The sequence below is a fragment of the Haemaphysalis longicornis genome, unplaced genomic scaffold (assembly GCF_048455015.1).
Source record: "Haemaphysalis longicornis isolate Haplotype H1 unplaced genomic scaffold, Haemaphysalis longicornis Haplotype H1 scaffold_142, whole genome shotgun sequence".
Lineage (NCBI taxonomy): Eukaryota > Metazoa > Arthropoda > Arachnida > Ixodida > Ixodidae > Haemaphysalis > Haemaphysalis longicornis.
Window position 1 is genome coordinate 501,052 of NW_027526248.1, and position 22,855 is coordinate 523,906.

Genomic DNA, 22,855 nt, shown 5'->3' on the forward strand with positions numbered 1-22,855 from the left:
AGTTACCCCTCGCTACACGCATTTTCAGCGCGAGTGTCATGCCCGACTCGACCGGGCCTACGTTTCATTAGAGTTAGTTCCACTGATCAGCTCATATGAAGTAAAGCATGTGCCATTTAGTGACCATAGCTTAGTGATGTTCACTGTAGGCGTAAAGAAAAAAATGACCAATTTTAACTGGGACCTGTGGAAGTTCAATACAAAGCTGCTAAATGATGAGAAATTCGTGGAATCTGTAGAGGGAGAGTTAGAAAAACTATTGTCATGTCAAACGAATAGCTACAGTGCGATGTGGGAAGAAGTAAAAATTAATATAAAACTTATGGCAACAGAAAAAGGAAGCATCCTTCGCTATGACCAAGGGAAAAAAAACGAGCTGAAAGCACAACTCGTCTATCTCACAGAAATAGAAAGCACCCAGCCTGGTACGTTTTTAAATGAAATAAAAGACATGAAAAACTAACTGGAAGTTAGACACGGAAAGGTATCGGGCCGCAATGATCCGTTCTCGAAGCGAAAAATTGTGGGCGGGCGAAGCACCAAATAAAATGGCTCTCAGTGATGAAAAAAGATACGCAACAAAAAATGAGATTAAATGCATACAGTATAAGAACCAAGTAACGGATGACAAAAAAATAATTGAACAGGCTTTTATTGAACAATATCATGAATTGTTCGGTAAGAAAAGGGAAACAGGAGAAGGGTTTGCAAATAATTTTCTGATGCACATGCCCAGATTAGAAGACGAAGTTAGGCAGAGCTTGGAGCAAATCATAAGCGTGGAAGAGATAAAGGGTACGCAATCGATGCACTCGAATTCAGCACCACCTGATGTTTTAAGGAAGAAACCCAGTGCGGTGTATGACTAGCACACAGCAGTGCCCGAAAATCCTGGAGACTAGCCGAAGGAACCTTCGCTTTAAAATTTTGCGGATCTCATGCGTTGGTGGGAATCTACCCGAAGCGAAGCCTAAAATTCATGTCGTTCGGCATTCGCCCCTTACGAAGTACTTTTTAATATATCTGTCTGTGTCGCTGTATTATCAAGACTGCTACCTGTTGACACATTGCATTGATGTTTATTATGTCATCCCTATTTTTTGCCTTCCATGGCCGCGAGACGTTGTTGTAGCTTGTTGTAGTCGTAATGTCAATACCGCTGGCCTCCCATGGAGTCGCATACGAGGCCCGTACGCTTTTAAATCTTTTTAAAAATTCCGTGTTCCCCCCTCCCGTATAAAGCGAGGAACACTACCCACTCCAGCAAGGCTATGGCAGGTTTAAAGCCAATATAATATAAATAAACCATTCATTCTTAAAGGCCAACTGCACTCAAATTTCACCTCGGCCAAATTTGTTTTTAATGCGTAGTAAGTACCCCCAAATAAGCTGAGACACAAGTGGTAGCCCCGTGAAACGCCTCGTTAATCAGTCAGAAGCGTTTAAAAAGGCTCCGCCGCAGACCACTCTGCACCTGCCGGCGGATCGCGTAAACAGCCATGACGCGCCTGTGACGTTCCAGCCGACGGTGGCTTTTTCCTCTGGCCAGCCACGCAGCGGGAGAACCGGTCGAGCTCTGCTGCCCCGTGCGCGCGTAGAGCTTGCGCGCAGACATTCTCCCGAACTGGTGACCGTCCGGCCGCTCGCTGGACGGCTGCAACGTCACATCAATGGCCGCGCTCTCCTCGGTTTCGGTTTCAAAATCGCCGATTTTTGCTGGCCGCTTGCGGTGTCCACGTGCGTATTTCAGCTGTTGTATTTTGCATGTTGCTTTCTTTTTAAGCAGACTGTACGGAAATAGGGTTTTCAAGAAGTCGAAATTTTGAGTGCAGTTGGCCTTTAAAGAAGCGTTCTTTTTAAAGAAAAGCCAATTTGCATGCTAAAATAAATGCTACTTCCCACGTTTCATATGCTCGGGCAGCAGGCACAGAGCGCGTAAGAAGAGAGGCAGCAATCAAGGATGTGATTGAAAGTAAATGAAGAAAAGAAGGTGGCAAAATGCCCTAATTATGAAGTGCAGTTCCGTTCAGGCGCCTTCAGACGCTGTTCGGACGCCTTCTCCAAACGCTCTCTTCGATACAGCTTCGGTCGGCGGACGAAGCGTGGCCAGCAGCGCTTCCGTTTGTGGTCGCCAAGTTACTGTTCCGTAGGGTTACAAAGCAGAAAGGCACAAGAAGTCCTGAAAGAGCAAACAAGAGCTTCACTTTAAAAAGGCCTATGTTCGAAATCCAACTGAAGTGTTCCCGTTCATCAGCACAACTCCCGCCACTGCGTCTGGAATTTTTAAGGCTTTAGCCTTTAGCCGCTTCGAAACTACGTGACTGATGATGATGATGATGGTTTGGGTTTAATGCCGCAAGGCCAACAAGGGCAAAGAGCGCCAAAGACAAAATTATTTTATGATGACACCGATGTACGAATTAAATACAACATTATCTCAGCAAAACGAAAAGTGAAGCGAGTTAAAATCTATGAAGATGGCTGCTGTATAGGGTAAGGACGATTATGCATGATATAAAGGAAGCTGTAAAGAATTGACGTCTTATAAAAACTGAAAACACGTTTGTAAGGGATCCAGGCGCCAGCGACGCGGAATGTGTCCAACGCAGAGGGAGCGGGGCGGTTCCGGGAATGCGGAATGAAGCGCTGGACACATGTATGACTGGTGCACGCGATTCGCATGCGACTGATCGTTACGATTGATCTTTAGGACCTGATTTGGCGTCGTCCGCTGGTCGGAGGAGGCTCACGACGTGCGACTGGCAAGCCAGATGCAGTCGTGCCATCGTTGCGATCGTCGTGAGGCCACAGCCAATGAGAGCCCGCTGAGCCCCAACCGCCCGCAACCGGCTTTCGTTGCTCGGGTCGGCTCGGGTGTTGGGTACTTTAGGCTTAGTATCCTGGTGGATATTTGTTCGCCGCTATCTGTGTAACTGCAAATGACAATCCGTAACACAACTTTTCACCACACCATCATCCCCTTTCTCGCATGTGCAACTTTATTTGAGCAATAAATGCCGTTTGAGCGATCGGTGACCAAGACCAACGTTATGTAACGTTGGCCAAGACATCTGCGTTGCCTGTTTCGATACTTCCGCGGAGGTATCGCCATCTCTCGGCCGCTCGGTGCACCGCGCGCCGCGGCGACCGCTCAGCGTAGCAAGCCTAGGCTTGCATCGCGGCAGCTATCTGATGGCAGCTTTTAAAATAAGCCCTGACAACAATCCTTAACACAATTTTTCGCCACACCAACACCTACTTTCTCGCATGTGGAGCTTCTTTTTAGCGATCAAATTGATTCATAAAAGCAGCGACAAACGCGGTTGCTACTGTGGTCTGCGCCGGTTCGAGCCGCTGAGTGTGCCGAGCTGGCAGGCGCGGCCGGCGTGTGCGCGGACTGTTTCCGAAGGCAGAAAACGCTTCACGATTGCCTGCTTTATCCATTTCTTGCGAACAAACGCGCGGAATCTACAAATTCAGCTCAGCGATCGTCGTAGTTGACCATGGAGCAAAAACAGGGGGCGGAGCGACGCCGACGACGCATCGCATGCGCGCATCGGGCCATGTGTCTCAAATTCACCTCTACGACTAGTCGTGCAGACAGTCGTAACGATCAGTCGCATGCGAATCGCGTGTACCAATCGTACATGTGTCCAGCGCTTGAATGGCTTTACGGCAGCCAGCTTGTTAAGAGCAAACGGTCTCTGGATCCCGCCACTCGCGTGAGGACACATTGTCTCGGACCGCAGGCGCGTCGTCGCGTTGTTTTTGGTCGGGGTGCATGGTGCGGCTGTGGGAAAACATTCGCAGTACGGCGGCTTGAACGGCACTCAGGGAGCTTGGCAGCACTGCTCTGGATCCACTGCGTTTTCGTTTAGCCGGTTGTAAAACCATTCGGTCCGGCGGCGCTTGGAGCTGTCAACTGGGGCTGGACGGCGGTCGATTTATGGCTAAGTGCTCCCTTTGTTGGCCCGTGCGCGCGCGGAGGGAAGGCGTGCGAGGGTGCGCGTGTAGCGGCCCGGGATAGGCGCGGCCGATGCGACGCCTGAGCAAGCCGCCATGTCCTGTTGTCCCTACACGCTGTTTCTGGCCCACGGTCCAATTAATGGGGCGTCGCCTCTCAACGGCGTACAATCTCGGGGACGCGCCAGGTTTCGTTGAGACGGATGGTAATGGGTTTCAGCTGGTGTGGAGTGGCTGCCCGGTGTTGGACGAGAATCGTGGTAACAGGCGACGCATACCGCGTTCGTAGAAGCTTGTCCCTGGCGCTTGCACGTGTTTCCGCGGGTTTCCGAATGTTTGTTGTAGCTGTTTCATTTGCTTTCGACATTTTCCTTTTTGGTTGGTGAGAGAGGGTGACCAATGTTTGAGAGTTACGGGGAGCGTTGCCCACCTCAGTAATAAACCGGATGTGGTAACCCGACCAACCAGATCGCCAGGGGATGCTGATTGGCCTGTGTATCGGGGGTGGGGACTAAGTGACCCATTAAAACCACGAGACACGAGGTCTCGGGGTCGAATCCTCAAGGTTTGATGTGCTATGCACGGCCAGCGTATTGCCTGGCTAGTCAGGTCAGGCTAGGGAGGATCTCACCACTTTGGTAGTCTAAGGTCAGTGTCCGTCGCTGACGGTGGTGCCGCGTGCACAAAGTTGTAGCTAACTTAAGTCTCTCACTTTATTTCTTAGTCTGTCTACTTCAGTCTGTAAATATCCTGTATGTGTCTTTCGCTTAAATATACAGTTTAAAAACCCTCAACAACTCTCATCGTCGTGTCATCAGTGCCGCAACCATCAGGCACCAACGCAGACTATCGGAAGACTTCTACACGCCACAACATCGGCGCATCGAAGCAACAAACAACGAACCAATCCTTTACTACGCTTACTAGAAAACACAGGGTTGTCGGCAAAGAAGTGTGATGCGTGTAGCGGGATGTGTTGTGTGTACAGTTCAGGAAAAGTTCGCACCGTGTGGTGTCCAGTGCCTTGCATTGAATAAGGGTTAAATACGTATAGGGCCTCTTCGCAGCTGCTGCACAGGGGTACTACATGACTACAATAAAATTGATACCAAGAACTGCAAAACCTAAAGGGCATTTCTGCGCTGTGACATTAAGGTATTAAAATTTACGCAAACTGGGGACACCCTTCCTTCTGACAATTTTTCATATGACCTACAAAGTTATAACTGCGTAATCAGGTAAGCCTTAGCCTTTACATTATATAGTTAACTGCACATTGCAACGTAACGGTTAAAATGCGCACAAATGCTGGGTCACCAGGGAAGGACGAAGAATCAAGTAGTTTAATTGCTGTTTATCATTGAGGTGATGTACACAGCTGTGGAGGTTGTAATGCGTCGGGTGGAGAACACACAATGGTAAAGTGCAGAAGCCACTGCAAAAAAAAAAAAGAAAAAAAGTTATGGTGGCCTGATAGAAGATACCGTCGATGACATGTTCTATTTCATGTTGGGCGTATTTCAATCAAATTTATTTCTGACTGAAAAATCAACCCTCAAGTGGCCGGCGCGTGTTTTTCTTTGCAATGCCGGTACTATTTTCTTCGCCTGATAGAAATATGAAGATCATTATGTGACAGCCACAAAGACGGAACTTGACCTTTTCCAAGGGAACAATAGCGCTAGTAGCGGCGATTGGTGTTGGTGATTGCCACGGTTGCTGGTTGTGCCGTTTCACTGTATGGCTAATCACGGAGCACGCTCATAAGGATAGCCTTCAAGGCTCCTTTGGCACGCGCATTGCGCTTTACTTTTTGAATTCATGCTCGAAGCTCGCTTTTTGCGCGCGCTGGCGACAAATTTGTATAAGTGTCCCAACGCCAGCTACCGTCCGTCTGACGACTTGGCAATTTTGCAGCCGCCTCTAAATACCAGCCAATATTTGTCTCCAGTTTTGCCCTGTGTGCCAATCCCACAAATCATCAGCAGCGACTCACATAACACCGAGCCATCAAGAGTAATGGGGGCGCTTCCAAGCGCACGCACCGATAAAGCACTTGGAAAAGGCCCATTGCCTACAGTTTTCCGTGAAGGCACGCTGCAACTGTCATACGCGCATGAAATATTCTGGAAAACCTATCAAACGGGATTTGCAACTTAATTTAGAGTTCGGGAATAGTGCCCGTAATGGCGTAATAACCACCATTACATCCGAACATATATCGATATATTCGGTTTCAAACCGTAGCGTGACTGCAGCAGTCGATTTTTTCTGCAATGTAAGCACATAGGAAAGCCAATGGCCCAGATAACACGCCGTCCTGCATTATGATCATTATTGTTGCTGGTGATTTCCCAGTGAAGTAAAAATACCAGAACGTGGCACAAACAACACACGACATTTAGAAATAAGGGCTGCGTGTATTGTTATCACAACAATGGATAGACTGGAATGGGACGAATTAGTCACACCCTGCTGGAAACGCGTTGGCATCGCTGTACTAGGCCAACAAATAGTCCGAACTGTCAATTGCATCCATTTCTTGTTATTGCCTCTCCATTTCAATGTTTGTGCGAGAAAGATAAAAGGGTGTTGACAGGACTAAACGTCACCTGTTTTCTGTTTGTTGAATATTGCGCAATATTTCCCAACTGATTGCAAAGACATTATTGTGCACTCGTCATTCTTCCGCACTCCTGCGCAGAACCGATTAATTCCGTTGATGGATTATGATGTTTAACCCACCGGCGCTACACAAGGGATAAGGCGCGCCGTATTGGGGGGCTCCGGATTAATTTTGACCACCTGGGGGTCTTTAACGTGCGCCGAAATCTCGACTACCGCACAGCGGAAGCTGAAGCTACGTTCAGACAAATGGAATCACCAATCATTCTTTGTTTCCAAGCGAAATATGAAACTGAACCACTTCCCCGGATTATTGCGGAAAACCTTTTATTGCCACATGCGCTGAACATAATTTCATTATCATGCGGCTGCTTTTAACGACTGTACATAAAATGATAAAAACGGATTTGCGATGGATGCTAGATGACTGAGGCTATTAGAATTTTGTTACAGAAGGGAGATAAGCTACTCTTAATTTCATGTAAAGCAACTTCCGGATTGCTGTGCATATATCCCAGTGTACAAGAGGCTTCAGAACAATTGATACGGATGTACGTTATCCAGAATAGCGCCGAGGTCATGTGCGCACCAAGGTTGCGTCACCTGAATGAGCTGTTCGGTACAGAACTGATCTGATAGGCGCGATGAGATAAAGCATGTTTTCGGGAAAAAGACATTTATTCGGATTTTGTTAAGTTTGTTACGTTCAATGAAAAGTGTCATTTTTACTTTAGAATGAAATAAAAAGTCAGTTTCCTGGTTAGAATGATCTTGGGTGCTGCGAACGGTTTCGTACAAAAACGCAGTCACCTGCAAACCGTCTAAAATTCTTTATAACGTTACAGTGAAAACCATTTACAGGCATAAAAAAATAGTTCTGATACGCCTTCATCCCGTGGGACTCCGGATGCTACCATAGTTAGACCTAGCTTATGGCGACTACCAGAGATAAATTGTGCACGTATGTTGAAAAAGTGTTGAACCAATGCAATTATCTTAAGACAAATGGTTGGGGAAGAAAGTTTTGCGACAATATGGTAGTTGCTGACTTGATCAAAGCTTTGAAAAATCTAGGATGACTTTGTTTTCTTGACTGTTTATCTAGCTCCACGACATACGTAACGGCATGTGATCAAGTGATGATAAAAAATAGTGATCAGAAAACATAAAAATGTGCCATTTCACTTGACGGTTTTTGTAAATTCTTTGCAATATTCCTTCCGTGAATTTGACAAGCTCGGTCTGCTAATAGTAGAGTTTGAAAAGCCTTGTTGGTGTTGATAAAAAGATTTAAGGGGATTGAAATGCTAGAAGTTATGATTAGTTGAAGTAGTTTAGAAGCAAAACACCTTAGGAAGATTTGGCGGTAGCTGGCCTCTCTGTATTAGGAGGAAATAGAAGCAGCAGATGACAATGTCTGATTATCAGGAAGAATCACCTTCAGATAGATAAGCATTTATTAAAATTGAAATGAATTCCGTGCTCCTTTAATTTTTAACAAATAGGTTTACGCGATCATTAATGTAAATGTCTAAAAGTAGTTTCAAGGAGATAAAACTGATGGCTCAGAGGAAGTAGGCTTTCATTTTAACCACGGTGGAAGTTTCTTACAGAATGGTTTTAACGTAAGGAGGAGGAGAAGCGGTAAGGCACTACGCAGATGTTCTAGTTATTCTCAACTCCAAGTTCTGCGACGCAGTCTGGCAACAACAGTAAAACATAACAAAATGGCGTCGCAAAAAGGTCCGCCGTCGCAGTTTCACTTGCTGCCGTAGGAAGATTCTTACTGCAGTTTTTATTCGCATTGTTCTGGCGAGGAAAGGTGCATGATTTCAACCGATGACCTTATCTTGATCCGTCCCGTTAAAGATCGGAGCGATGAAAACAGCGGACATCCTCGCTATGTGCATGCAAACATCGGGTGTGACTGGGGAACCGCATCGCATTTCGCTCAGGGTAAGCTTCCGATTAATCGAGCCAAAAATCGTGGAAGAGCAGTGCTCCTGTGCACCAGGGCTGTCAGCACCTTGGTAGCACCTTGCTGCGGCTCTCATCCACTGCGACAGATAAGTCATGCAGTTTTAACTACCACTGTTAGGTCTGTGATAGAGCTATGCCGTAGCCTCATGAATAATGGTCTGGTGAAAGCGCAAACTGCAGGAAAAATATGAGTCGGAAGGAACAGGGCAATAAGAACCCTTTCGGTGTTTTGTTCGTTGCCTTTACGCTCGTGTTGATGACGTGATGTACGCTTAGAAGCGGAGCACTCGCATATGGTTTCTTGAACTTAGACGAAACTGCATTAGGAAAAAATGCCCGACGTGTGTTCGCTTACATCTTGGCGGATTTTTATATTGGGAGCTGTATTGTGTGATGTCGAACTGCGTCAGTGCGTCAGTTATGTAGCGTGCTCCTTCGCCCTAGCGGAAGTTTTATTTCAGATTGTGGCGAAAAACGGAAACGCCGTATATTCGAGATATGGATGTTCAGCTCGCCAATTTCTGTAATATCGGCAGGAATGAGTGACAGTTCTTCATTGCTTGCGGCGAAAGGAACGACTATTGGCTTAAAATTTAAACAGCCTTCCAAGCCACATTGCATTAGCAATGACTTCCGTAAGTTTGGTACATGGTGTCTCACTGTGTATAGTTCCGCAATACCACACGGTTTTTTTTTCTCACTGTTATGATACCTGCCTTTGGTTTGTTCGAAATCACCATTGTAATTTATGTCGGATTATGATCACTTTGAATGATTTGAAACAAATATTTTGTCAATTTACAATTGTGTTGCACTAATATGTTAAAGGGGTCAGTTTTATTCTCGTGCTTTATCGAAGTCTAGTTGGCTTTCACTACTCCGAAGCGTTGCAGAATTCAGCCACGCACAATGGTTGTGGCTTAACGTTTTAAATGCAGAGCATTTCAGTAACTCACGATGTCACCCGCGTTGACGTCCGTAGTCGTAGTCCGCACCCCTCCCCCTACACTATATAAAAAAAAATACCATCCGGTGCCTGGTTTCGATCCCTCGACCCTGCGGGCGGAACGCAATGTACATGGTGCTCTACCCACTGCGCCACAAAGCCGACACAGAATGGGAGGCTACGAACGCGCCTTATATCCTTGACTCATTCAAACTACGTCAAGAAGCTGCTGATACAACACATTCACTACCACCAACTCCCCAAACACTAAACGTTAACGCAATACACCCACCCCCTATGCGACGCATTTACTCGAGTCCCCATCGCGGGGAGATGGGCCCAATTTTTTATATTAGGTTTGTTAAGTTTGTATGCTTAATCTCACGTTATCACTAATCTTACCGCTACCTGGCCGGACGCAACTTTCTGACCTCTGCACGTTGTACAAAAAATCTAAAGGTAAGCATCCTGCGAGACTTAACTGAGCAAGGTGAGCAACCGCCGTTCTTCGGGTGTATCGCTCTAAGCTGTTCAGTTCACTTCTTATTTTTGGTATCGGGTTGTAGTCTGATGCTGTAAAAGCGTTTAAAAACTATTGCCTTTTCTGGGGAACGTATGCATGATTCACTGCCGAGAAGCAAGTGGACGTTTTTCAGCTAATAGTAGAACTTTGGGTAAACATGGTTTATTCGACCAGACCTGCAGCCCTGCAAGTGCGCAAGGGTTGAGTTAACAGGAGTCGCGTGGAGCTATTCAAGAATATGTATTTCCTGTAAAAGTAACGGGCGCTTAAGTAAAAATTGATGTGTACTAATCAGTGTTTGTGTCGTTTTTCAGGCATGAACTACACCAGCATGAACTGTTCCTGGGCAACTGGCTGTATTTTCAAATATAGGCATAACCAGACACAAGCAACTAGTGAGGGCAATACAGTGGGAGCTTAGCATTCGAACCAGCTAGGGTGTAAACAAGTTTTCTTACAAGTGCTCCTGATTTAATTTGAACAGCCTTGTCAATTTTCACACGAGCTTGAGATGCTAGTTCTGCATGGGCAGTAGCAGTGCCTTGCTTTTGAGGAGTGAAAGTGTGCTCCCGTGCGCGTCCTGCAAAAGAAAGAAGAGAAGAAAAAAGGAAAAAGGAAGTTGTGGTGCCAGCTGAAGAATACAGGGTTTTTTTTTTCAGGAAACTAGCACAAAGAAGCTTTGAGCTTTACTGTGACCATGAAGATTACGTACAGCTTTGTTTAATCGAAAGGTTCAGGAGTCCACATCTTGGTGGAGTTTTGGTAGATGGGAATCATGCCATCATTACAAAAGAGTAATTGTATCATGGAGTGGATTTCGCATAATCCGCGTGGTGCACATTATTATGATGTGGCAAGGGCTGTGTGACATATTTGAGGGAGCAAACAAATATTAGCAGTCAGAACAGTCACTCGATGTATTGTAATGATAAAACCGGAAGAATGGAAGCCCTTATCAGGATTTAAAAATTTTAGAAGGCTTTTTATGTGTTGCTGCGCAATCTTGTAGCAATGAGCTTTGTTGGATGGATGAATAGTCTGGATTATATTGTCTGAACCTTCAGTACTTGGTTAAGAAAACAGCAGGTGCAATTTGCACATTTGGTTATTTCAAAAGTTTTTGCGGTAAAATGGAATAGACAATAGCTTCGTAACGCGAGGAACCCAGGTTCGATCACGCCCAGAGGAAGAGGTTTTGTTGTTGGAGCCTCTGATTGGGTGCGTGACGCTGTGACCCCGTACGAGCTACAAAGACAAGCCGGGTCCCTAAAGTGCTCCACTCTTAAAACGACAGGATATAAGCTCACTGGCAACCTATTTGGTGCAACGAATATCTTATTACATATACAAAGCATAATGATGAAATGGCTGGCTTAGCCAAACTGTGGATAAGTGCCTAACTGGTGATCTTTGTGACAACCGTCGATAGCTTATTATGACAGGGCCTTCTTTTTTTTTTGGATTGTCTGTGGTTATCACGATATGTCTGTATCTAAAATTATATTAAACTTCTCCGAGTAGAAAAAAAGTGCTTTTGGCAGCTCGAAAATTTTGGGTTTTGAATTCAGGTCCCCCTGCTTCTCAGCAGCAAACGTGACCACCCACCCACACGCGTTTGCTCGTAACGTGTTAAAGCTGCCAATTGCTTGTATATGTGCGACCTTTTTTTAGGGCATATGTGGAGGAATAAATATCTATTGTATCTGGTATGTTTCCCTAGAAATGGAAACAGCAATGCAAGAATAAACGCTCTTGCTGCTTAAAACCCTTGCTGACACATGTGGCTTTTTTCACACAGAGAACAAAAGAATTGTAGTGTCTTGCTAGGAGTTCTGAACAGTCACGTGCCCCAGAGTAATACCCACATATATCTACCTGGAACATTTCAGCGCCCTGGATTCTTCTACTCATTTTAAAGACTAAAGATTAGGGTGTGCTGAACAAGATTTTGCCCCCGGATAAACATCATAATCCCGCACAAGTATGTCAACAGATGTTACAGTTTGTCATATCACCGTGGTGTAATTGCATAATTGGTTTCCCTTGTTGGTTCTGCACTCGTAATTATTGGCTTGAGGCTCGAAGCTGCCAAAGAGCTAGTGTGCCGAAAGGTGCCCGTTGTTTTGGTGCCATGACTTCAAGCGCTTGCTGTTGGGTGTGGTGACTAACTTGTGACACACGCTAGAAGAAATTGGTGTCCCAACCCTTGGTCCTCCTGGAAAATGGTAATATCCCTCATTGGATCAAACAATGATGTTGTTTAAAATGGCCTAGAAAATTAGCATTGTTGTGTCGCCTGAACAGCACATGTGCCATCAGTGGTGATCGGCGGCGTGTCAAGAATTCCTGAGCTGCATGATACTGCCGTAGACGTCTACCTGCCCTAATTTCAAGAAAAGTATAATAAAATTGGTTCTGTGTACGTCTTTAGAGGACCGTTTTCGAATTATGCTTACAGTGGTGTACCGCTGAATCCTTAGCTGCCCTTCATTGCTCAGCTGTTCATGTCGGGCAGCTTTCACTCCATCATAAATTGATGATTTTGGCAGGCCCTGACATGGAACAGCTGTTTTTATTGGTACTTCCTCTTCGCTTCGTAGCCTGAAAACCTAGTTCAGAATATCGTTCACATGCCACAACAAGCAAATTTAAATGCAAACCATCGCACATATCAGCTGTACTGAAAAAAAGGTCTGTTTAGAGCAACTTGGTTTATATCGAATTGCTGTAAACGCTTTCCAGACAATGTTTGCCTCCTCGTGGCAGCGATGACAGTATGCAACTTACTGGTGCTGGATAACTTATAAAGCGAACATCTTACGCCATGGTGAATGTTTAGGGCGTGAGATAATTGGGGGTGAAGTCAGGTTTTATGCAATCGGAGTGCGTGTTGACTTGCCCTACAATCGGGCGCACCTTAAATTTCCGGCACATTTTTTTTTTTCTCGCCATGTCGTGATTCTCCACCTTGAGGCGCAATTTTGATTTTTTTTTATTTGCAGCCACCCGCAGCGTTCGCTAATTGATAATACGTGCAAAGTCGTACTAGTTGGTTAACAGTGCGCTGTTCGCTGGGGGCGTTTGGAACATGCACAACTTGCTTCTGAGAAACGACTAAATCTCACGTGCGATAAGAGAAAACAAAGAGGTGACACAGGGTGCGCCGATAAGATAACGTCGTGTGCTCGCTGCTTGGAGCTTGAGAAGCTGCGGGAGATTTGCCATTCACCACGTTGAGTGTCCAGTACGTCGAACTGCTCGCGGAGCGGCCGCGCCGATGCGCATTTGAGGGACCGGTTCAAGCGCGAAGTAAAAAAAGACGATGTTCCAAGACAATTGATATCAAGGCTTCATTTGAAACATGTTTCTTCACGATATTAGCTCTTAACACCTTTAGCACCAAACAGATATATGAAAAGGGCAGTTAAATGTTCGCGCAGAACACACGGGGGAAGCGCGCCGACTGAAAGTACGCCACGCTCATGCAACGCGGCTTCATCACAATGTAAAATGAAGTCGCTGCTCACCTGGAACGTAGTTGGCGCTTTGGGCGAAGTGCTTTGGTCCAACTTGCATGATGGGGGTCACTTTTTAGATGCGGCGCATCTCTTGCTCTGAGGCGTGTCCCTCCTGCGTCGGCGTCGGCGGCGTCCGCACGCCACCTGCGCATGCGCGACTCTCCTCCGCTCTTCTCTCCGACAGCTGTGCGCAACACTCTCACTCCGTCTCATTATCATAAACAACAGCTGCGTGCGCGCGCTTCGCTCGCTTCGCTCCGCTCCCGTCGCGCAAGTGCGCGCATGCGCGACTCTCCTCCGCTGCTCCTCTCCTTCAGGCGCTGTGACTATAAATCAGGTAGCGCGCTGCGGCGGTTCATTCAGCGCTCGCTCTCGTTCGACTTCGCGTCACTGTGCTTGACGACTGCGTGCTTGACTCGATTCTTCCGATGAAGACGTGATGGAAGCGACGGTCCCTTCAGCGAGTGGTGTGACACAATCCAATACCAGCGTCACTCCAAACGCTAAAGTAAAATTACGCCCATCTTCCCGCGTATGAGAACACCCGCATGTGATGGAATGCATCATATGCGTTCACAACACGTTTCAACGGATTTAGAGAATCAACCCAATGGAAACGCCAATTGAACCCCATGATGCGTCGCATCACATCAGGGTTCCCTCGCGGGAAGATGGGCGTAAATTTTTTTTTAATTCATAGGTTCCGTGTTCACATCTTGCGAGGCGCGTCGTCTGCTTCTCGCAGGAATAGGTAAAAGTATGCACTGCTGTACTTAAATCGCACCGTCACACCGAAGGGGACGCAAGAAAGCTCCTTACACGTCCGCTTTATAGTCTTGGGGTCTTCTTTCGACAGTATTACAACTGCACAGATACGACGCTAAACAAGGGTGCTGCGTCATGGGGTAGTCCACAACAGGACCTGATTAGGGTAATTCTAGCGATGGACGCTAGGTGGCGAGCACGAACGCGGAGTCGCCAATAGCGCTAGAAGCCGCAAAAAAGCGAGAAAACTGACGCAACACGAGCCAGAAGGTGCTGCACCAGTTCTCATGTTACGTCCACTCCCTGTTTCCTGCGCAGTTGCACCCAAATGCCACCTTGTAATGGGAAAATGAACACAAAGAAGTTTGTTGCGAGCTGCATTTGTTCCGCTTTATACTTCTTTCTGTCTTCTGTGCGCGTGTATTTGCGTCGGTGAGTAAAGGCGTGTAAGGATGTTCGTTATTTAGGACCTAGGGAAGGTCGTAAGGGACTTAAGTTCGCTCCGGAGGATCTGTCGTGTTAAAAGGCGATTGAGGAGTTCCTTATATCGCACTTGTTCTCAGGCATACATTTCAGCCTATACTCTCACTTTATATAGATGTCGGCTCGAAGATAGTACGTTATTGTTGTGGCTGCAAGGCGGGGCTCGCCGATTTCGTTTTGGCCATAATCATCCAACCGTTGATGTCATGAGGTGGCCAAGTTTATTAAAGCGAAGCTTTGGTGTTTTGGCTAATGCCGTTGGAGCCAATATGCCACCAGAAAAGCCAAATTTTTGTGACTCTGAGGATGAATGATCGTGCGTAAAGTAAAAAAAAACTGGCGATTACGATACTCCCTAATGCGATATTTGGGCACAGCAGGAGTACGCTGAGGGAGCACTCACTCGTGGGTTCTCTCGACGGCAGCTACGGTGAGCGTCTGCGACGGCGGCGCGAAGTGTGTCTCAGGAAGAGACCGCCAACTGCGTCTTAAGCAAACGCACATCGTAGTCACGAGCATGCCCCCCTTACGTTTTCGCCCCAGCGTCGCGATGACAAGCGCCTCGTGCGGGCCCAGCATGCTGCCCTGACCCAATCCCCAACCAGGGCCTACGGCCTCCTGCTCAATAAAGCCATTCATTCATTCTTCTCCTCTCCCCCAGCGCATACATTCGGAGAGTGCTGGCTCGCTCCACCACGGCGCACCGCCCTCCCCTCCCAATTTCGCGACACCTTCCTCCTTTCCTTTCTTTCGTCGTTCATTTTTTCTTTCATTCGTCGATCAAGGCCATCTTTCCCTCGGTTACGCCAGCAACCGGCTCAGCCCAAAGACGACCGCCAAAGGGCTGAGCCCTAAAACGGCTTCCCGTGGGCGGAATCCAACCTTGGTCCCTTGCGTTGTAAAGCCAGCGTCCATACGACTGCTCCATTTCGACATGGTGAAAGCCAACGGCAAGCAGCTGTATACCTCATGCCCAAAAGTTAGTGCACACAAGAGTGCATGCCCGGAGTGCACACTCAAGAGTTTCTGTGGGTATTCTAGAAAAGTGGCGCATACCTCCAGAGTAGCACATACTCGCAGTGTGGGACTGGCCAACAAAAGAATTCATCGCGAGAAAGCTTCGCGTACGACCACCGCAGCTGTTTAACGGAAAGGTGGAAGGTTTGTCCTTTACCTCGAAATTTGTGTTTTCTCATACCTCTGCATAAATATTATTATTCGTCTATTTCTTGTCCTGTATATATAGATCCCCTTCATTACCACCTGTTTTCAGTTCTCTGAAATACATTCCCAGGCCAACTAGACGTCCTCCTCTTAAAGGGGCCCTGAAAGGCATTTTGAGCACACTAAATGAATTAACGCAATCGCTAGATTGGGTCGCCAACGTCACCTGTGCCAAGTAACTCTTTTACGCGCAGCGGAAAGCTCACACTTTTGTTGCAAAGTTTGTCGCTTTTTTCTCACCCTTTCCTTCGTGTTTTTGGACGCCGCCATCTTCACATGTCTACATCATCGACTCCCAGATGTTCGTCATGAGCTAGACATCCTGCTATTGGGCGGCTTTTTCACGCACTTCCGGCAAAGAGATGAGTCGTCTGCTCAGCGTCGGCTCGCCGGCTGATCTGCCAGCGGAGTGCCGGAGTGCTTTGACATTTTACGACAAACGAAACAAGTGTAAACAAACGCTTAACCGTTTGTATTGAATGCAACACGGCCATAACACGACGTGGATTTTATCTTACGTGAGTACGTACCATAAGGAAAGTCCCGTGGCACTTCTTTGGTGCAATCGCAGAGAACGCCCTGAGCCGAATGCCCGGGTTTGACGCGTACATTTTATTCAACTTCAAAACAATCCAGAGATGCGTTTCGAACGAACGCAACGTCACAACATGCGTTGCAAGTCTGAACCGCGATTGACAGACGATGAGTTGCCTCCTCCTGCCCGTCGTAAATTCGGCACTCACCTCACACCCGGTTTGCGGGGACGAGCAGCAAGTCACAACTCTGGCGCGCAAGCGAGGCTTTTAGCCAGGCACACTGCACATACCCCATGCGAGGTTGAGTGGTACGTCGTTCGAAAAAGATAATCCAGACCATGGGAAGCACTATCCACCCGCAGAAGTACAATGTCGCATTTCATCGCGAAACGAACGCGTCCACAACACACAGGAGGCGATGCACACACACACACACAGCTTCGGTCGCTGCATTGGCTTAGCTGCAAGCTTCGTTCGGACAATCAGCGATGCTACGACGATACAGAGCTGCGTGAGGACGACGTGCTAACCACTTCACGTATTTAAAAACACAGGGGCAAAGAACTAGGTTCATCGGAAGCAAAAAATCTTTCCTCCATTATAGTGCCTGAAATATACTGGCTAGTGTGCCGAGGGCGGGCTCCAGGCGGGCGCCGGGAGCGATGTACGCGGCCGTCTGCCGCTTGGGGCGCTGCCGTGCGGGAGTGTGCGCGTTCATCCGGCCCGAGCAGATCGCGCGGTTACCACGGTTACCCCCGAGCTGCGTAGCAGACGGCAGCGGCAGAACTTTCCATTCCCGCTTGCGACGAAAGCGAGCGAAAGCGACGGGAATTCTGTCGCGCAACCAAAATTTGTCCCGACCATTCGACAAAAACGATCGTCGCGCGACAAAGCGACGGAATACCTGCCGCTCTCACTCGCTTTCGTCGCAAGTGCGAACGGGCCTTTATGCGCAATCTCCGCCCCACATAAAACAAGCTCTTGCTTGTCGCCTGAGCATACGGCTGATATCTGACTACGTTACACTGTGCTTGCCAGTGTATTTAAACGATGTCACTAGGTTTGAAACGTACGCGCTCGGCGTGCAGCTTTGTAAACGCAAGCGGTTTCACATACGCACGCTATTTTGCTGCTAATAGAGTTTTAGTACAGCGTTTGTGGCCTTTGCATACGCTAAACGCTAAATTTTGCGTCCCGCTACGTGACACCGCGATGGGAGTTTTAGTAGAGCGTCTCGTCAGTTTTGCGTAGCGACACACTAATGCATACGGCGCCATCTGTCAAATGTTTTCCGAAATGTCTCGCCGACTGATCTGCTAGCGGAGTGCCGGAGTGTTTGGACATTTTACGACTATCCAAACAAGTGCAAACAAACGCTTTCCCGTCAGTGTTGAATGCAACACATGGGTGCAGCTTGTCAGAACACGGGTTCTCGCTGATCGAGTGAAGCGTTGGTTTGCTCTTCGCCTTCACGTTCATCACCGCTGATAAAGCGATCCGATCCGGCGCGTTTTGTGCACGGGTTCTGTGTCGGTTGAAAATGTCTTTTTTCACATGCCGCCGGTAGTAGGAATTACAACCACCGCAAAATAACACCCGGCACCAGCGGGGCCACATCTGAGACCGCGCTTTTTGGATAAACAGTGCGCGATGCACCAAAGGGAACGAGCGCACGATTCTCCCCACGCGGCTGCGAGTTCGCCGCCGATACCAACTGCAGCTACGTACACCGCGAAAGGGCAAGGCCAGGCCGCACACATGCGGCCAGGTCATTCGTTCGCTTTTCCAGCCTGTGTCCATGGTGTCTACAGAGATGAAAAAGCCGAAAGAGCTGGCCCGTAGCAGACGGCAGTCTGTGGGAGCGCAATAGCGGAAGTACGTCACCGCTGAGGAGCGGAGCATCATGGGAGGGGAGGCCAACAGCGAAGAAACAGTTGAAAGGAGGAGGAAATACGGCGCGACGATAATTCGCGGTTTTTGATTTACGATTTCTCAGCTAATACTCATCGCTTTAACAAAATTCTTGCAGGAGGAGATTGCTAATACATTGCTTTATTTGGTTACATGTACATCCATGCATCGGCGGAAGGCATTTCAGGACCCCTTTAATCGAGCGATAATGTCTTCTACCATAGTTCGTTCTGTGTCATGAAATGTCGGTTTTCTATCCCAAGCGTTGCTCTTACTATTCTTCCTTCTATTACTTGTTCGCTGACCAAAGTGTTACTTTAAGGCACCCAGAAAGTTTCTATCACATAAGTCACCAATAAAAGTGCTGATTAGATGTGCATCTTTCTTTTCAGAGACAGAGAGAGCCTATTGTTCATTATTTTCGCATGCTTGCCGACGGCCCTCCGACCATACTAAGTCTCCGGATTTCGTTCCTATGGTCGATATCAACAGTGAAAACCAGATCAAGGTACGCATTATCATCCACCTTTTGAGGTATTATATTGCATAAGCTCAAGTTAGGGTTCCCTGTGTGTCCGTGTGCCATCACATTCGATTATTTCATCTTATTCCTTAATCCACTTGGAGAGCTTTCTGATTGGCAGTTCGTGGAGCGTTTTTTGGAGTTCTTTTCTTAAATCTCTGAGCAAACTGAAGCTGAAGCAGTAGAAATATTCTCCTCTTCCCCTTCTGACTTCTCCCAATCCCGGTTCGTGAATATTCGACAATTAAGGCATTCAGGCATCTAGTAATTTTACGACAGGATGTAGTGATGGGGGGATAAGATTAGATCTTTCGGACCTTTAGAAGGTGTTTGTACTGAGAAGACGCTATCTGTGTTTTGAGAGGGGGTAAATTGGGTGTGTGGGAGAGCATATCTACGGCGATCGTTATAATTTTAGTGTGCGTGTCAAAATGTTGCCACCCAGTTGTGGGCCTTGTGGCCCCGTGGTAAGGAATGGGACGGGCCCCGTAAGCACTATCTAGCCGTGTGCTGAGAAGCCTTATTTCCCACAAGAAACGAGCGTGCATCAGCAATGATAAGTTGTATTACTTGAACTGCATGGACTGCAATGAATGAGGTTGTATTACTTGAACTGCATGGACATAACTCTGCTAGCAAAACTTTGAATGGTCGTTTAGGAATTATATTATAGTAGATGAATTCAGCCCCTGCGAGAGTGCTCTGTCGCCTTTCCCCCCTGTGGCTGAATGGAAAGTGGTAATGGTCAGTGAGGGGAGTGAAAGGTCGTTGGATTGATTAATCGCAGAGATGATGTAGGCGTTGCGGCGCCTATATTCTGAAGCATTCGCATATTCCTCGCCGGGTCTGATTCGGGTAGGCTGTGCAGAGATTGCTCGCTTTGTTCCCTACGTCCCGCTTGGTGTGAAAGATGCACGTTGTCAGGGCTCGGCAAATAGCGTCTAATTGCACGGGAAATAGCGTCTTATTAAACGAATATGAAAGTTAAATGATTGTATAATTTACCACCGTCTACTTGCCACCGCAAGATGTCCTCCGCAAAGGATGGACGCTGCTACGCGGCCAAATGGGAGCGAAAATCCAAAATGCTAAGTACAACCATTGCGCTTTGCACTGAACACTTTGAAATGCTGACACTGCCGCCTATTGACCAAACTCCCCCCTTCCCCCCAACCGCACGCTTTCACACCCCATCTTACGTTACACAGGCACAGGAGGCCTGTTTTTGTCTGTGCCGCGCAATTTAAAAATCGTCGCTACTAGCATCGTTCTTTCTTCCCGCGCTAAGTGCTCGGAGATGATGCATACGAAATGCAATGGCTGCGTGCCCCAAAGCTCCTTAGATGGCGAAGCAAGAATCCCACATCTAAGACCGAAATGTGCTCATCCCCTGCGTGTTAAAGTAATTTGAAATCAGTATATGGCATTCTGAGTGAAATAGCCGGTGTCAGCGACACATCTTTGGTAAACGTTCTATAGCGTGAGCCTAAGACGGCAGCAGCGGTACAGGGCCGTCTTACCAGTACACCGAAGATAACAAGGTAGCGTAACAGCACACAGAAACGCGCGCATCGGGAAGCAAGCGCGTCTTGTGCGGCAAGACTATGAAGACCTTCTTTTAAGCGCGAAACGGAAGCATAGCGTCTCCAGTGTTCAACTGGACCAAAATGACCCAGCGACCCGGCCGCACGCTTTCACACCCCATCTTATGTTACACAGGCCCAGGTGGCCTGTTTTTTTTTTTTTTTCTGTGCCTGTGTGTCTGAGTTTTTGTCCTGATTTGTCTTTATTACCCGTCGTCGCCTATGTACACTTGCAGCTGTCAAGATATCTCTTCCAGTCAGGATATCTCAGGTCATTAGGATTTTTGAATGTCTATAAATGTGTAATAAATGTTCTTTGCCTATCTTTTCGCACTTTACGCGGTTGAGTAATGAAATTTTAAACCAATCGCTTTCATTCGAGGTAGTAACATAGATAAATATTTATTGACGTGTGCAGTCGAACCTGTCCAATCAGACGCAAGCTCGAAGTGCTCTACGACAAATCAATTGTTCCAGCTCACTTGATCATGTAACTCGTTAATGTATCGTTTTTGAAATTTTAGCTTATGGCATCCCCAGATAGCATTCTAGCCTTCTGAGATGGCATTACAATGCCATCTTAGAAAACACTGTGTGTAAAAAACGTGTGAAGAAGGTCGTCTGCGATAAGCAGGATCAGGTTTTAAATTTTACTACAGCCCCGCTGGCTACACACGCAGAGGCGTTCTTTCAAAGTTACACGAGTTCATGATGAGACAAGAAAATGTTCACTTACTAAGTTGCAATGCTGCTGGGCGTTGCAGTTCTTTGAACGCCCACTTTTCATTGCGCAAACATTTCGCAGACTCCGACGCAGGACGAACTGTTCTGCCACTTCACCGCAAAGATTTCTAAAAGAGCTGTACAAGTCGATGAAGGAGCGTTATTTCCTCAAACTCCCCCACCATCGGGATTTCCCTGAGCTGCATGACTGACAGCCAGTAAACTGAAAAGACAGTCATATGGGGCCTCAGAGCTTTATACAGCACTTGCGACACAGTGAACGCTTGTTCTGAGATAGGTGGGACCGATGAGCCACATTCCAGTCTCTACAGTTTTTGATAACACGACAGTAAAGTGCTTTTTTACCAAGCACCTTGATGATAACGGAGCGCCGGAATCTATGTTCTGTTAGCAGTCGCCGTTACGACACTAGGTTGACCCGCCCCCTGGGCGTCTTTCATTCAGAGCACGCCCACGAAAGGGAGAAAGTATGAAGTGCGAGGGTTACGACGACGCGTTAAATTCCACGTTCAGTCATGGAAAAATGAAACGCGAACAAGAAGATATCAAACAGAACACACAAAAAGCGCAATTTATTTCCGTGGTAGTCGAATTTTCGCGCGGGATTATAATAGTAACAAAGTCTGAAAACGCGTATTTCCAAATATAGCACTACTGGATCGTTATTTTGTCTTCGCAGCCCATATTCTCCGATTTTCCGAGTTCTGGTTCACATTTTTCGGGTCTCATTTTTGTCTATGACTGCACGTCTCTCCCGCCGCTGCGCCAACATCCTTACCTAGCGGCCCCTGTGAGCACCCCTTCGTCGCACGCCTGGTTTGCACTCTTTTATGGGTGAAGTCTGTAGGAATGCTAAACGCGCGGGCGCCTTTCCCGCTGATCGTTTTAGACGCAGAGCATCTCATTCACTCGCCTTGTCCCTGCATCCGGCGTCGTCGGCGTTGTCGTCGTCAGCGTCCACCCTTCCCCCATTCTCCTCGCCGCGCCAGCTGCGCTCTCTGCCGCTCACCCCCTCTCTCCGATAGCGAACACTCTCTCGCGAGGGGCATTGGATTGGATTCGATTGGATTGGATTTGCTTGGTTTGGATAGGATTGGATTGGATTAAAGTAGATGGCGTTGGATTGTGTTGCGTCATAGCCGCGGCACGTTGCGTCATAGCCGCGGCAGACGCGCTGGGGCCGGCGCATGTGCAGTACTCTCTCTTCCGCAGTTTCCTCTCCTTCGGGCGCGCTGCGCATATACCCGGTGTGCCGTTCTCCGGCGAAGCAACATCCACGCTTGGCTCAAACAGCTAGAGTCCACGCCGCTTTACAAGTACGCCAACGTCGTCATCGACTGGGACCGGCTTACGCAGTCCCCTCAACGTTATGCGCGCTATAAAACGCGGTCACTTCGCCGCTCCGCCTATGCGTCGCATATACACAGGGGTTCCCGCGAGGGGAGGTGGGAGTTTTTTTCGCTAAATAAATACCTGCTCTGCATTAACTCGAATCTCATCTCGTCCACACTATCCAAACACAGGGTACTTT

At 47.5% G+C, this 22,855-nt stretch overlaps 1 long non-coding RNA gene across 1 annotated transcript; it reads right to left on the bottom strand.

The window, feature by feature from the left end:
* Window positions 1–1,059: 1,059 nt before the first annotated feature.
* On the bottom strand, window positions 1,060–21,601 carry LOC144165665 (uncharacterized). Its single transcript, XR_013321475.1, has 4 exons — window positions 21,317–21,601; window positions 13,565–13,699; window positions 10,496–10,617; window positions 1,060–2,179 (listed from the first exon to the last, which is right to left on the bottom strand). It is a non-coding gene; the product is annotated as an uncharacterized LOC144165665 (long non-coding RNA).
* Between the last annotated feature and the right edge of the window lie 1,254 nt (window positions 21,602–22,855).